Source organism: Hyalella azteca, unplaced genomic scaffold (genome assembly GCF_000764305.2).
Source record: "Hyalella azteca isolate HAZT.00-mixed unplaced genomic scaffold, Hazt_2.0.2 contig8696, whole genome shotgun sequence".
Lineage (NCBI taxonomy): Eukaryota > Metazoa > Arthropoda > Malacostraca > Amphipoda > Hyalellidae > Hyalella > Hyalella azteca.
Window position 1 is genome coordinate 249,961 of NW_025938782.1, and position 14,582 is coordinate 264,542.

The following is a 14,582-nucleotide window of genomic DNA, read 5'->3' on the forward strand; positions in this document are numbered from 1 at the left end:
TCATATGACCAAATTATAAATTACGGTTCTCCGGTATGTTGCCTTACGGTTTACGTTCATCTGACGTGTTTAAATACATATTAAAAAATAAAATTACTTATAATAATATATAAATAATTTTTTCCAGTAAACAGAGAATAATGGGACAAGCAGCGCAGCTCTTCTAGAAAAAGTGGCTATTACAATATTCAAGAAAAAAGGGAACTACCGTATCACATTTTCAATACAAAATGGAGAAAATTCATTTATATCTCGAGTTGAGATCTAATTAGTTTAGAACTTTGCTTCATATGATTAATTGCGTAATTGCAATAAAACCACAAAATTTGAACTATTGGAACGGCAACTGGAGCTGGAGCAGGAAGAGAATTGAGTCCTAGGCGTAAACAGCAAGCCTGGCCTTATAGATGCACCAATGCTGAAAGGAATCTCAGGTTACTTTCAAAGAAAGCTGTAATTTTCCTTCTCAGGTCCTTTCAGGAGAACTTTGGGACGTCCACAGTTATTAATGATGTCTTTAACGGCCCGGAATTCAAGGCGCTCGAAGAAGAGTATCCATGCAAGTTCTTCATTTTGAATTTCACTCAACAGAGACGGAATAATTTTAAGGCTAGGCTACATATAAAATTCAGTAAGTTCACGTTGCCTAATTTCTTACTTTTTATATTCTCCGTTTGAAAAAATTCCAATGAGTTCTACTGGATACAAATTTAAGCTTTTAATTGTCATTTTTAGGCCAAGGTGATATATATGTGGATATATGGGCCAATGATATAAGTGATATTTTCACATTTTTAAGTCAAAGTTTAATCAATCAGTCTAAGTAAGTTTTTGAATTATATTTAAATTAAAAATATTAGGTCGAAAATTTTCTCCACGAGATGAGAAGCAAAAACCTGGAAAGTAAAACTTGATCTTAATTCAACAGGTTAATTTGTTGAAAATTATTATCAATGGAAATAACTACAAATGACCAAGGAAATGGATTTTCCCAGGTATGTTGGTTAGCGCTTCTTATCTCTTGCAGGTCAAAAATTGTCTTTCACTTCAAATACCATTAAAAAATATCAAATAACCCACGCAGTTGTTGACCCAGATGCTTTTAAAATTAAATCATTCCTGAAAACAAATCATTAATATTTAATTTTAATGACATGTACGAATTTGGTTGGTGGGTTTGGTTGTAAAACACTTACTTGCCTTAGAATGCAATTACGCGTGAAAAAATTTAATCGATCTAGCAAACGGTTTTTAAAGCAAAAGCCATTCATCCAGACTTGGTAAATGTTTAGTTTATTTTGCAATACTATAAAATAATTGTTAACAACGCAGATGATGAGATATGAGTATCTAAGATGCGCTGAAAAGATTATTATTCAATTTGAAATCCGTCAAGGAAGAAATGAATTCGCTGAGCGAACTGAAAATTCAATTTTTGGACATTTCAAAACCCAAATAAATTACCTATTACTATAATGATGTGTACAAAAATGAAATTATTATCCAAAATATTTTAAAAAATTTGTGCAATGTAAAGCCATATGTTTGAGCTCGAACAGAGTTCGCTGTATATACGCAGCGAGCGCAGTTCTACTGAATAATGCGGTGCTCAACCAATGACCCCAAAATGTGCAGCCCTCACTGAATCTTAAACATAGTGTAGTAAGTTTAAGTTGAACCGTCGTGCGGTATTAGCGGTGAACATAAGTTATGTGTACTTTTGTAGAGCAAAAGCCGAGTGTGCTATGAGATGCGGTATCGCCAGACCAAACCGTCTCTCCGAACGAACAGGCGCACAGACGCAGCTTTCGAGCGACCAAAGAAATCTTCATTTATCTCTCGGAGCCTCCAAGGCTGCTGATGTTGCGGACTTTTTCTGCAAACTTCCCAGACTTTTTACGCTTCCTTGAGTTTGGTCACCAGCCCTTCGCATGTGTGTTTGGGCGCTCGAAAATCGTGAAGGCCTTGCTCAACTCAAAATTTTTTTCATTTATATTTCACAAGTTCCATGAAAATGAAAAAAATTATGTCTATGTGAATTGAAAAAGACATTAAAGAATTAATTTCTTTGACCTTATATTCTTCAAATTTATTATTCCCAACTGTAATTCCTTACAATTTCGTCAAGAAATGACTGTTCGTGAAGCTTGAACATATATACAAAGGCACATGTATGTATTCAATTATATCCGTAAAAAGTCTTTATTGAGTCAGCATTCCTGATGAAAAGACTAAGGAATTTTACTCTACGCATACACTATTTCATTGATAGCGCAGAATCTCACCACATCTTTTGAAATTCATATAATTTTGTTCTCTTGGGGAGAAATTTGTTCTCTTGGGGAGAAATTTGTTCTCTTGGGGAGAATTTGTTCTCTGGAATATTAGACCATGTGTCGGCGTGTCCCCAGAGGCGATAAATATCGGATTGCACACCCCAGCGTCTCGAGAAGCTGCGAGCCGCTATGACCTGGTCCCAGCGGCCTCTATTAAGCTTCACACTCCAGTGACGCACGCTTCTTCTTTCGCAGACGACATTTTTTAATCAGGCCTGTTTAATTGAAGCAAAAGATCCCCTGGGAGAGCCTATAAGAAATTAGAGGCGCTTCTATAATTAATCACCCGACGCCTTCTTTCCTCTTCTCTGCCACTTTTGCTCCGAGGTCCGGAATTAGTTTTGGTGGCGCTTCTGCTGCCTAAGAGGAATCTCGGCTTCATAACTTCCCCCATTTCCTAATTAAATGATATCACTTCAGAACTCGCTGGTACGGTACACGTAATTAGAGAATACCTAAAAGCTTAACGTTTAAATTAAAGTTTCTTCAAGGGTAAATCCACTTACATTTTTATGGAAATTTATCGGCATGTATTTTCTACGCAGAGTTTTTTTAGATAGGAGTAATTTTATGTTCGTAAATCTGTAGCAGGAGATTTTTTTTGAGACTGCCATGCATTATGAAACTTTCAGAGCCTGATAAAACTTTAGGGCAATATAAATTTTCAACGATGTTTCCGTAGTATATAAACAGCGGTTGAATATTGTTTCAACTGTGTAACTCATATTTTAATATTTTAAAATATATAAGCATTTTTTTGCTATCTAGTTTGTCTAAACCACTCCGACAATTTTTATCAAAAAATTATAGCAAGTTTGCTAGTCACGGAACAAAATTTCAAACGTAGTATTTCGCTCTATAAATGAATGACGATAGATTGCAGCTTGACTAACAGTTCGAGAAACTCCTATTAAAATACTTTAAAGTTTTTCGTATAATTATAGTTTGACAGCGAATGATGCATTTTTTCGTAATTTAACCATATACAGTTCAAGTGTTGAAGAACATTTTTGTGAAATTGTTTCCATCTTATACTTTCTTTATTAAATAAATCAAGTTGTTTTGAAATTATTTCGTGAAATCACTAATTTTTCCCGGTTATTAGTAAGGAAAACTGAATATTTGGTCAGTATCTTTTAATCAACAAACGCCGTTGTTGGCCAAGCTAACGAGTCTTCGTTGAAAATCCATCAACATAAAAGATGAAGAGAAGGAAATAATTAAGAAAAAGTAGAATTGTTGAATTGCTTTAATAAGAAGTGGAATGGCTGTAGAACTGTAGAATTGCATTAATAATAATGTTGCTTAAATTACTTAATTCAGTTTACTAAACACCGAAAATGTTATAGGATCAACCTGAGTCATCTACAAGGAAAGTGATTATTTTTAAAACCATATCTCTTTCGCATTATTAGAAACCCCAGTGAAATCTTTATCCGATTCTTTAGCGTGGAAAAAGCAGCTTCCTGTTCGTACTGCGATACCTCAAACATGCTAATTATCGCTCGTATCCTATGGCTGGAACACGAGTCAAAAGTTGTCGACTAGATCTTTAGTGTCGATGGACGGTCTGTGAGTTGGAAAATTAATCGTCTTGTTAGTTGCCTTTTCCAAGAAGATTGGAAAATAACTGAAAAAATATTTCAACGAATGATTTAGTGCTCCTAATCAGATATTTTGTTGTGCATGATTTACTGTTTAAACCAACAGCCTGCCTGTCTTCCCGTATCACTTATTATCATCATAACAGCGATGCAATTAAGTGTGTACAAGTTTTTGTGCATCTAAAAATTCGTAGAAAAATTCATATATTTACAATTTAAATTTTCATAGGAAAAAATGATACCGTATATTATGTGATTATTTACATATTAATGAGGTTTAGCAGAATATTAGTCTCATTGGTTAATGTTATTTATTTATGTTTTCAGTATTTGCTGTGTAATATCTTAGTTTCTAACTCTCATATGTGTGACCTAACTCGCAGAGGATAGCCTGATGGGAAATAGAAGCAAAATTCAAAAAATGCCCACCAATAGAATAAAAACCGTTAGTTAATATCCAGATTTTCATCTGCAATTCTCATACAGGTTTTAAATATTTTTGAACACATTATTTGTAAAATTTCATGGTTTCCAACGTTTTGAGATTGCAATAGAATACAACTCAATTAGAATCTTATTGAAAAGTTCGTCTGTGTGACTGGGTGTTCCTGTACAAAGAATGAGCCTGATCATGACTGAACAGTCAAGGGGTCAGTCTCTGTTCACTTCTAGGAATTGCTCATGCCTAGTTAAGATATATTTTCAGACTATAGAGCTCAATTTAATCTCAAGGAAAATGTAAACATATCAATTATATGGGCGAATAGTTTACGAGCTTGTACATAGAAATTTTACTGGAACCATACGATTGAGCCACAGTGTCGTGGGTATAGTGGTAAACAAATTTAAGGAGAATAGAAATTATTAATGAAAATTAATAATGAACAAAGTTTAGAAAAACAAATAATAAACCGTGTGTTCACTTAGCCAAAACTCATGTCCATTTAACAGTGATCTAGTCTCCGGTTCGGAGCCTTCCTGTGAATACATAAATTAACAAATTAAGGACTTTTTTCCTTCTACAATGATAAAGTAAAATTTTTTTATTTACACAAATAATTAATAAACTGAGAATAGCAACTCATGATGTCTCATAAAAACCACCACAGAATTGGTAGAATCACAATATGAACGGACAATTAATATACCGAGACCTACAGGGTGTTTCAGAATTAAGTAACCCTTTTAATTTGTTCATAAATAAAAAACTAAGAACGTTATGAAGTTGAAATCTGTTTTATTTAAAAGAAGAACATTTTTATGGTAATATTGTATCCTAGTTTTTATATATAATATATTTTAAATGCCCACCACAATTGTTTTGACATATATCATATCTTCTAGCTATTTGTAATAAAAATAAATATTGCACAACGTCCCCTAATAACAGCGTGTCATGTGGAAGAAGAGAATAATTTGAAAAAAATGCTATTCATTGATGAAAACAAATCTGGTAAATGGATTTCAATGAGAAATTAATTTTTCTAAGTAAATGAGGATATTTTCTTACATAAATTTCTGTCTTTGTAGTAAAATTTTTTGTCCAGACCATAAATCACTCTCTTCAAATTCAATATTTGAAATCACCCAATGCACTTGGTTAGTGTATAAGTGAAATTGTATAAGTAAAATTACAGAAAGCCAACAACTGCATGAAATAACTTCAATAACTTCAATCGCGATGGTAAATCGCATTATATAAATTAAATATTCGTAAATGCCAAAAATTTTTCTCCTGAAGACTTGAAATTTCCACAGCTTCTACCATTCGAACAATAAGTCCATATTCCTATGAAAACTCTTTAATAATGTTGTGCGTATGAACTCTACCATAAAAGAAAATGTTTCCAGCTCCAAAGACAACTTTGGATGAAATAAAACTGGAAAACATTTTACGTGGAACAGAGCGGTGTTCGAGCCTCACACTGTTTTTGGAAGCTCCTCTTGTTTTCAGGTGGCGGAAATAAGTACTTCATAGTTAACGTTTACTGTACGATTATTATTTTTATTTCTTTATTCTTTATTCACAGAGGAGCTCACAAAAATATACATAACAAGAGACCATCTAAAATGTAAAGAAAAAAATACAAAATGCTTCCTTGCAAATGCCTATATAAGCTAAAACGCTTCACAGGCGGCCTCTCGCTAATAATCATTGAGCAATTTATCTGTGATAAAATATTTTAAAATGGCTTGGCCATATACTATATAATGAGCAAAACACAATGCTTGACTATTTTTTTAATTTTAGTGTATATGTCTGCTGATATTTTATATCATCCCATGTAAAATTTTATGTCATCATGTACCTATAGTAGGTAGAATATTTGATGTTGATCAAATGAAATCCTTGATAATGAACTCTTGAATAACGATAATACTCACTGGCTCTCGACGACAATTTCACTCCGGTACAGGAGCTACAACGTTAATAACGAATGCGCCTGCTTCTCTGCGACCATGTGAAAACCGTGAATGGATTTTAAACGTATGAATGAATGTATTCTTAACTTAATCCCAAATGGAATAATTTGTATTCGAACCCACAAATTCGTCTTGCTTATGACACTTGCGAGTGTGATTGACAAAAAGCCCAGCGCAAATATTTCGAGAAACGACTCTGAATTTATCAATGGTTTAGTGGGAAACCACCGATAAACCTATTTCAATTTGATGGAATGTGCCCCCGATTTGAACTGTTGCTACAAATATAGACCTTTATTAATTTATAGATATAGACGCATGAATATAGTAGACGCATGAATAATGTTTCCAGAATATTTGAACGTCATAAAATTGAGGGTTGTAGATGGTGTGAAAAATTCGCTTAGATTTCTTATAGTTCGAGCCCAAAAATTCTTAGTAGCACATTTTCATTGACGCCTAAAAATTTTGAGTCAAGCCTATGAAAGAAATTATCGCTAAATTGCAAAATCCAGTCCGCTAATTTGCTAATCAGACATTTAATTTATTCGTACATGTAGGAAACTCCATTGCCGGGGATAAAATCTTATGCACTTATTCGACGATTTGTTATAATTAATTAGAGCTCTAAACCTTTCTGAAAAAATTTCAGGATATACTTTCAGCCGATGTTTATATAGAACATAATTACAATGATATTTTTCGAATTTTTCAAGAGTTCATTTTATAAGGCCTAAAACTTTCTTTTGTGAGGGAATACTGAAGCAAGGGATGACGAAACGGATACAGGGGAGGCCGAATTAATGAATTAAAATGTAATTTTTAATCGGTGCGTGTAAATTTTATTGAATAATTAAAATTTAGGTGTCCTTCAAAGATCAAAATCTGAGTTGAATTGAAGTTCCATACAAAATAAGGGTTTGAACTTTGAACCAGTCTTCTCTGACTTACTGTATTTCTACAGGAAAATAATAAACATGATCTTGCAGGATGGCAAGATTTATTTGACATGATTCACAGCGACGCAAAATAAAATTCTGATGCTGCAGTACATATCTATATATAAAGCTGGACTAAACTGAGATTTTAATATATTGAGCGATTATTATCATTCGAGAGTACAAGCCATTTGTCATCACTCACTAGAATATCAATACCAGGAATAGGGTTCCATGTGTACATTGTTCAACTCTGCGGAAACAGGAACCAACATTTAACTTACCGATTTGAAATTCTGCACTAAATTTTGCTCAAGACCATAAATGTTTAATATATTGTGGCATTGGTAACATCTTAAACTTGGAAAAAATTCTTACAGAAGGGGAGAAATATTTCACTTCTTTGTTATTTAATTTTAGCTACCTATGGTCTGAATTATAAATAGATTCATAATTAAGGCATCGTTGATAATTTTCTCCCTTAAATTCAGGAAAGAATTATTGATAATAAAGCAAGTCTTGGTCAGTAAAAATAATCCAAATTTACTCTTTTGACATAACATTACCGTTTTACCCCGATCCCGTAAATTTTAAACCTAGATTAAGAAGTCAATTATTCCTTGGCCATGCCTGAATAAGGATGTATCATTGCTCTGACATGGACAATTATGTAAGAAATAATTTATTTAGTTGATAAAAGTTATTGTTAAAAAAGCATCTTTCCTTATTACTTCTAAGCTATCGTTCGGAAGATCGAGTTTACCGTGCAAAGTTGATTGGTAGTGATTCGTCAGTCAGCCGAGCTATTTGCATGCATATTCCGAACTTTTAGTGATTCAGTAAAAATAGATTGTTCACCGTTCATTTATAGGAAATTACTTCCGATACTAATATTATCATTATATGTATATTACAGATTTATATCTTACACTTTTTTATTGAATTTCATAAACCGGCCAATATGCATTGCAAAACCACATATTCATTCAATGGCCTTCACGATTTAAGGAATCGAAAACAAGATTCTTTACAGTTGTATTTAAAAATTTGCTAGGGGGCCATTGCGAACTAAAGAAGAACTTCAGAAGGAATATTACCCAGTTTTTCTTGTAAAATATCAAAATACAATGCATTCATTGTTACATTTACATAATTACACATATTGCAGTCACATAATTAATTACAATTTTAAAACATCAATGTCGTTAAAACCTTCATTACTCAAACTCATTCACTTTGTTATTAGTGGAAGACAGCCATTAATAAAAATGAGAATCTTGAATGTTTTCTGTATTAATAGTTCAAGCTTTCAATGAGACCTTGAATAGAAATGAGAACCTTGAATAGAAATAAACAAGGTAATAAGCACCACGACCAGTAACGTCTGAGAAGCGCATGAAAGCTAACATCGCTTCATGGAGACTGATGACTCCGAGGCTCCTGAATGGCTTCATCATTTGCTTCAGTGGCTCAACCTTGTTAACAACATCCAACCTCTTCTCAAGCAATCAAACTTCCAACCTTTTATAATACAATTTTAAATGTAATATGCTTTAAATCATATGATTGATTCTGGGTTTCTGTCAGAAATCACGCATTTTTATTTGTTATTATTTAGCTTACTTATTTGACCAAAAACATTTTTGCCGTTGTTTCTGAGTGAATGTAATTTCCAAGGCAAAAAAAAAAGCTTTTACGAATGGGCTTGAAAATAAATGTTCAATTTATATAATAGCGCATTTGAACCAACAATTTCCCCCAATTTATCACCTTTATAATAAGTTTAGAACAATTCTCATGAGTTATGAGCTCTAATTGACATGACACAGTATAATCCTAGCAACTTGGATAACAACTTTACACGAAATAGATTTCTGGTTTTAAATTGAACCACTTCAGAATTGTTCGCTTGAGAATCATGTCTGAAATAAATTAATTATTCAATTTTGAGCCGAAACTTTTTTTCTTGTTCATTCGTTTTAAAAGCCGTTTGAAATTCCATTTTCAGCTGCCGAAAATTGAAAAAGATATCAATCATATCTCAACTTCTGAAGTCAATCATCAATAAAATCATGTAGACTTCTACGAATTCACGCTACACTTGGCCTAGCAAAAATATTTCTTTGAGCTTAAAACATATTCTTAATTCGTTACTTGCTGGAGTGTACAGTATCAAATTGAATTATTTTTTAGATTGTTAAATATTTATCTAACTAAATATTATCGTCCTACGGACGTATTATTCTCTCAAATTCTACATAATTAATCACCAGTTATCAGGTCCAAATCACTTGATGTCAGGTCACAAAATCAATCTTGGTCATCTAGACTAATTTTACAAGTGGAAATTCGAGTACATTTTACTGCTCATAAAGCGAGTGATTTGTTTCGCTTGGGATTGGCTGGAGTGCCAGCCAATCCCTTGTGGACTCAGAATTCAGGCTTTTGTGAGATAATTGTCTAATGAGCTATGGCGGCAGAAATAACAAAATAACAACAATTATGCTCAATCGAGCAGGTAATTTGCTTCAGACGAGGAGAAAAATAACCTTGTCAACGGACATCCAGGCAGCCGACAGACGCCATTGATATAAGGGTCTGTGCAGAGGGCCATTCATCAGCTTCAGTTCGAGGCTACAGGAAATTATAACCAGTCACAGAGTTAAAAGCAGTCGACGCCATCATAGTGGATTATTGTATTATTAAATGAAATTGAGTTTTCCATAACAAATGTGAGTCTTCTTTGTTTGGCGTTTTCAATATTCATTATGGTAAATTTTCATGTTAGAATTAATTTTTTAGAGTTGATCTTAGCAATACGTACGAAGAGAACGCTTCGATTGAGAGAGCGATTGTTAGTAGAACCGAAACCCTCGCACGAAAACCGCACTGAACATATTTTTTGCAACTTCAGGCGTTCAGAAAGTATTTTTATTAATTATAATTTGATAATTTAGGTTTTTGTGAACGAATTCATATAGGAACCTTCATAATCTGGGTTAATTACATTATATCGTATGGTAATTCCAACAAACCGATTACCCATCGAAACTAATTGCAACAAAGGACTAAAGCGTATGTATTGTCTCTTCGTGTCTCGAATCATCGTCCAACAGAAACTGCATCAATAAATACAAATTAAATAAATACAAATCAGTTTTAAAAACTGGTTGACTATTTATGTAGAGCTGGCTGATCGATAAAAAATTTTGAATATAGAAGCTGATGAGCTAGATTCGGAAACTTGCATGATTGCAATATACGCAAATCCGATTTGAATTGCGCTTGTTTTCTAAACATGATTATCCGTGACCGATCGATCCACACCTTAAAAAAGTGACCTCTTAAAAAAATAAAAAAAAATAAAAATAAAATCCTTCGTGTCTCTTTCCAGTCAACATTCATAATTCTGGCTACTCAAGAATATTTACAAGTGCTTTAGTTAATTACAAAATTTATTTCCTGATGTCTGATGACCTTAACCAAAAAAGATGACAGGTAAATTAGCAAATTTTTGTTGATCCAGTCTTTGCCTCTACTATTGCGACAAACATTTGAATAATCTAGGTATGTCTCGTATGAATTAAGCAGCGCAAAGATGATCTTAATTAATATTAAAAATATTCAGAATATATCTTCTAGTTAGCCCCAAAAGGAAACTGTCAATCATCAGTTATGATGATGAAATTATGCGGTGACGGTTGGGACCAATATGCAACTCCAATTAGTGTAATAGATCAAACCCCTTTTTTGGCCGTTTTCTAAGAATTTCACGTTTTCTTTCATTTTTTTCGAAAAATTCACACGAACAAAAATGTCTTAGAATTCTGTTTTACATATGTGTACCAAGTTTCAGAGTGATCCGTTCGTAAATAGCCGAGATAAATTTTAGGGTAGACGCTCCCCTTAAATTGTCATTTTTGTTTAGAGTTTACTGAAGGCTAAGTGCGGAAGGAGGAGGTGATAAGATTATTCTGTCGTGGAAAGCCGGAGCGGAGGTATGTACTGTGTTAGGATGTAAAAAAATTAAATATATATGTGAATGAATTAGATGCGGAATAGATTTGTGAATATTTAGGGTTAAGAAGTTTGTAATGTTTGTTTGCTATCGCTTATTTATTTATTTTATTTGTTTATTTTTAGGAAAGCCTCAGATCAATAGTTCCTCACAGCAAGAGTTAGTCTCACGAGCAGAGCATCCAAAATGAAGTAGTGAAGTGTTAATGTGCTGATAGTATTATTTATCGATTATTTAAATGTGTTCATTTGAAAGTGTGTTAATAAAGTGTTTCAATAACCATTCATCAATATCCAGAACCTATACGATCATGTAGGCTAGTTGGGTGTTCTGAGAGCCACAACAAAATCATATCGGAGCCAGTATAATCTTGGTTAATTACATTATATCGCATGGTAATTCCGACACAAACCGGTCAACCATCGAAATTAATTGCAATAACGGACTAAAGTGCATGTATTGTCTTTACGTGTCTCGAATTATAGTCTCCCAGAAACCGCTTCAATAAATAAAAATAAATAAAGAAAACAATTATTAAGAGTTAAATTTGAATACTTTTGATCACCGGTTTACTATTTATTTAGAGCTGGCTGATAAAATTTTTACTACAGAGGCTGATGAGCTAGATTAAAGAAATTGCATGATTGCAATATACTCGAAACTAATTGGAATTGCGTTTATTATCTAAAATGATTTTCCGTGACCGGTCAATGTAAAAAGTGAACTTCTCTTGAAAGTTCTTTCGTATTTTTTTAGTTACCATTCATTATTCCGGTTACGCAAGAATATTTACAAAATCTTTAGTAAATTACAAAATTTCTTTCCTGATATCTGCCTGGGCTTGAAAAATTTACGCACAAATAACCAAAAGACAATAACAGGTAAATTCGCAACTTTTTATTGATCCAAACCTGGCCCCCATATATTGCGATAAACATTTATAATATATTCTGTGTATGTCTCGTATGAATTGAGCAGCGCACTGATGATTTTAATCAATATGAAAAATATTCAGAATAAATCCCCTAGTTAACCCCAAAAGGAAACTGTCAATCATCAGTTATGATGATGAAATTATGCGGTGACGGTTGGGACCAATATGCAACTCCAATTAGTGTAATAGATCAAATTTCGTAATTTAACCATATACAGTTCAAGTGTTGAAGAATATTTGTGTGAAATATTATTTTACTCCATCATTTACTTTCTTTATTGAATGAAGCAAATTGTTTTGAAACTATTTTGTGAAATCACTAATTTTGTCCCGGTTATGAGTAATGTAAACTAAATATTTGGTCAGCATCTTTTAATCAACAAACGCCATTATTGGCCAAGCCAACGAGTCTTCGTAGAAAATCCATCAACATAACAGATGAAGGGAAGGAAATAATTAATAAAAGTAGAATTGTTACAATAATAATGTGGCATACATTACGTATTTAATCGAGTTTAAAAAACACCAAAAATATTATTAAGTCAACCTGAGTCATTTACAAGGAAAATATTTATTTTTAAGACCTTATTTCTCTAGTAGTATTAGAACCCCATTAAAATCTTTCTCCGATTCTTTAGTGTGGAAAAAGCAGCTTCCTGTTCGTATTGCGATACCTCAAACATGCTAATTATCGCTCGTATCCTATGGCTGGAACACGAGTCAAAAGTTGTCGACTAGATCTTTAGTGTCGATAGGACGGTAAAACTTAATTGGAATCAATATCTTATTTAAATGTTCGTCTGTGAGACTGGGTCTTCCTGTACAAAGAATGAGCCTGATCATGACTGAACAGTCAATTGAGTCAGTCTCCGTTCACTTCTAGGAAATGATCATGCCTGGTTAAGATATATTTTCCGACTATAGAGCTCAATTTAATCTAAGGGAAAATGTAAACATTTCAATTATATGGGCGAATTGTTTACGATCTCGTACACAGCAATTTTACTGGAACCATATAACGATTGAGCCACAGTGTCGTGGGAATAGTGGTTAACAAATGAGAATAGAAATTAAAAATGAAAACGGTAATAATGTACAAAGTTTAGAAAAACAAATACTAAACCGTGTGTTCACTTAGCAAAAACTCATGTCCATTTAACCTTGATCTAGTCTCCGGTTCGGAGCCTTCTTGTAAATACATAAATTAACAAATTAAGGACTTGTTTCCATCTACAATGATAAAGCAAAATTTTTTATTTATTCATATAAATAATAAACTGATAATAGCAATGCTCGTGATGTCTCATAAAAACCACCACATAATAGACAGAATCACAATATGAACGAACAATATACCACGACCACCATCCGTGGGGGATCATAGAGCAATGACAATGTAAAAGGTGTTGCTAAACGAGGTTATGTTACTCATATGTACGTGACTCAGAATCGAAACTAGAAAATATATTATATCTTCTAGCTATTTCAGCCTATTTGTAATATAACCAAATATTGCACAACGTCCCCTAATAACAGCGTGTCATTTGAAAGAAGAGAATAATTTAAAAAATGCTATTCACTGACAAAAACAAATCTGGAAAATGGATTTCAATGAGAGATTAATTTTTCTAAGTAAATGAGGATATTGTTTTCACATAAATTTCTGTCTTTGTAGTAAAATTTTTTGTCCAGACCATAAGTCACTTTCTTCAAATTCAATACTTCGTAAATCTCAAACCTAGTTGGTGCACATTGTTCCATTGAGAACTAAAATTTTTCCAATCAAGAATGATGTAGATACTAAATCCCACCCAATGCATTTGGTTAGTGTATAAGTGAAATTGCAGAAAGCCAACAAACGCATAAAATAACTTCAATTACTTCATTCGCCATGGGAAATCGCATTATATAAATTGATTATTTGTAAATGCCAAAAATTTTGCTCCTGAAAATTTGAAATTTCCACAGCTACTACCATTCGAACGATAAGTCCATATTCTTATGGAAACTCTTTAATAATGTTGTGCGTATAAACTCTACCATAAAAGGATACGTATCCAGCTCCAAAGACAACTTTGGATGAAATAAAACTGGAAAACATTGAACGAAGAAGTACAAAGAAGTTGCCGGGAACTTAATCAATCAAGAAATGAATTCATTAGTATTTTCTCAGGATCACCAGCTGTTTCACTCGTTCACAGACAGTTACTTAATAATTTTTCATTTTTTTCCCGTTATTGATTGCTTTTTTCTTGCTTTTCTATTTAAGTTATTGTTATTTTCTTGCTTTTCATTTCAATTTATCATTTTTCAATTCATTGATTTTTC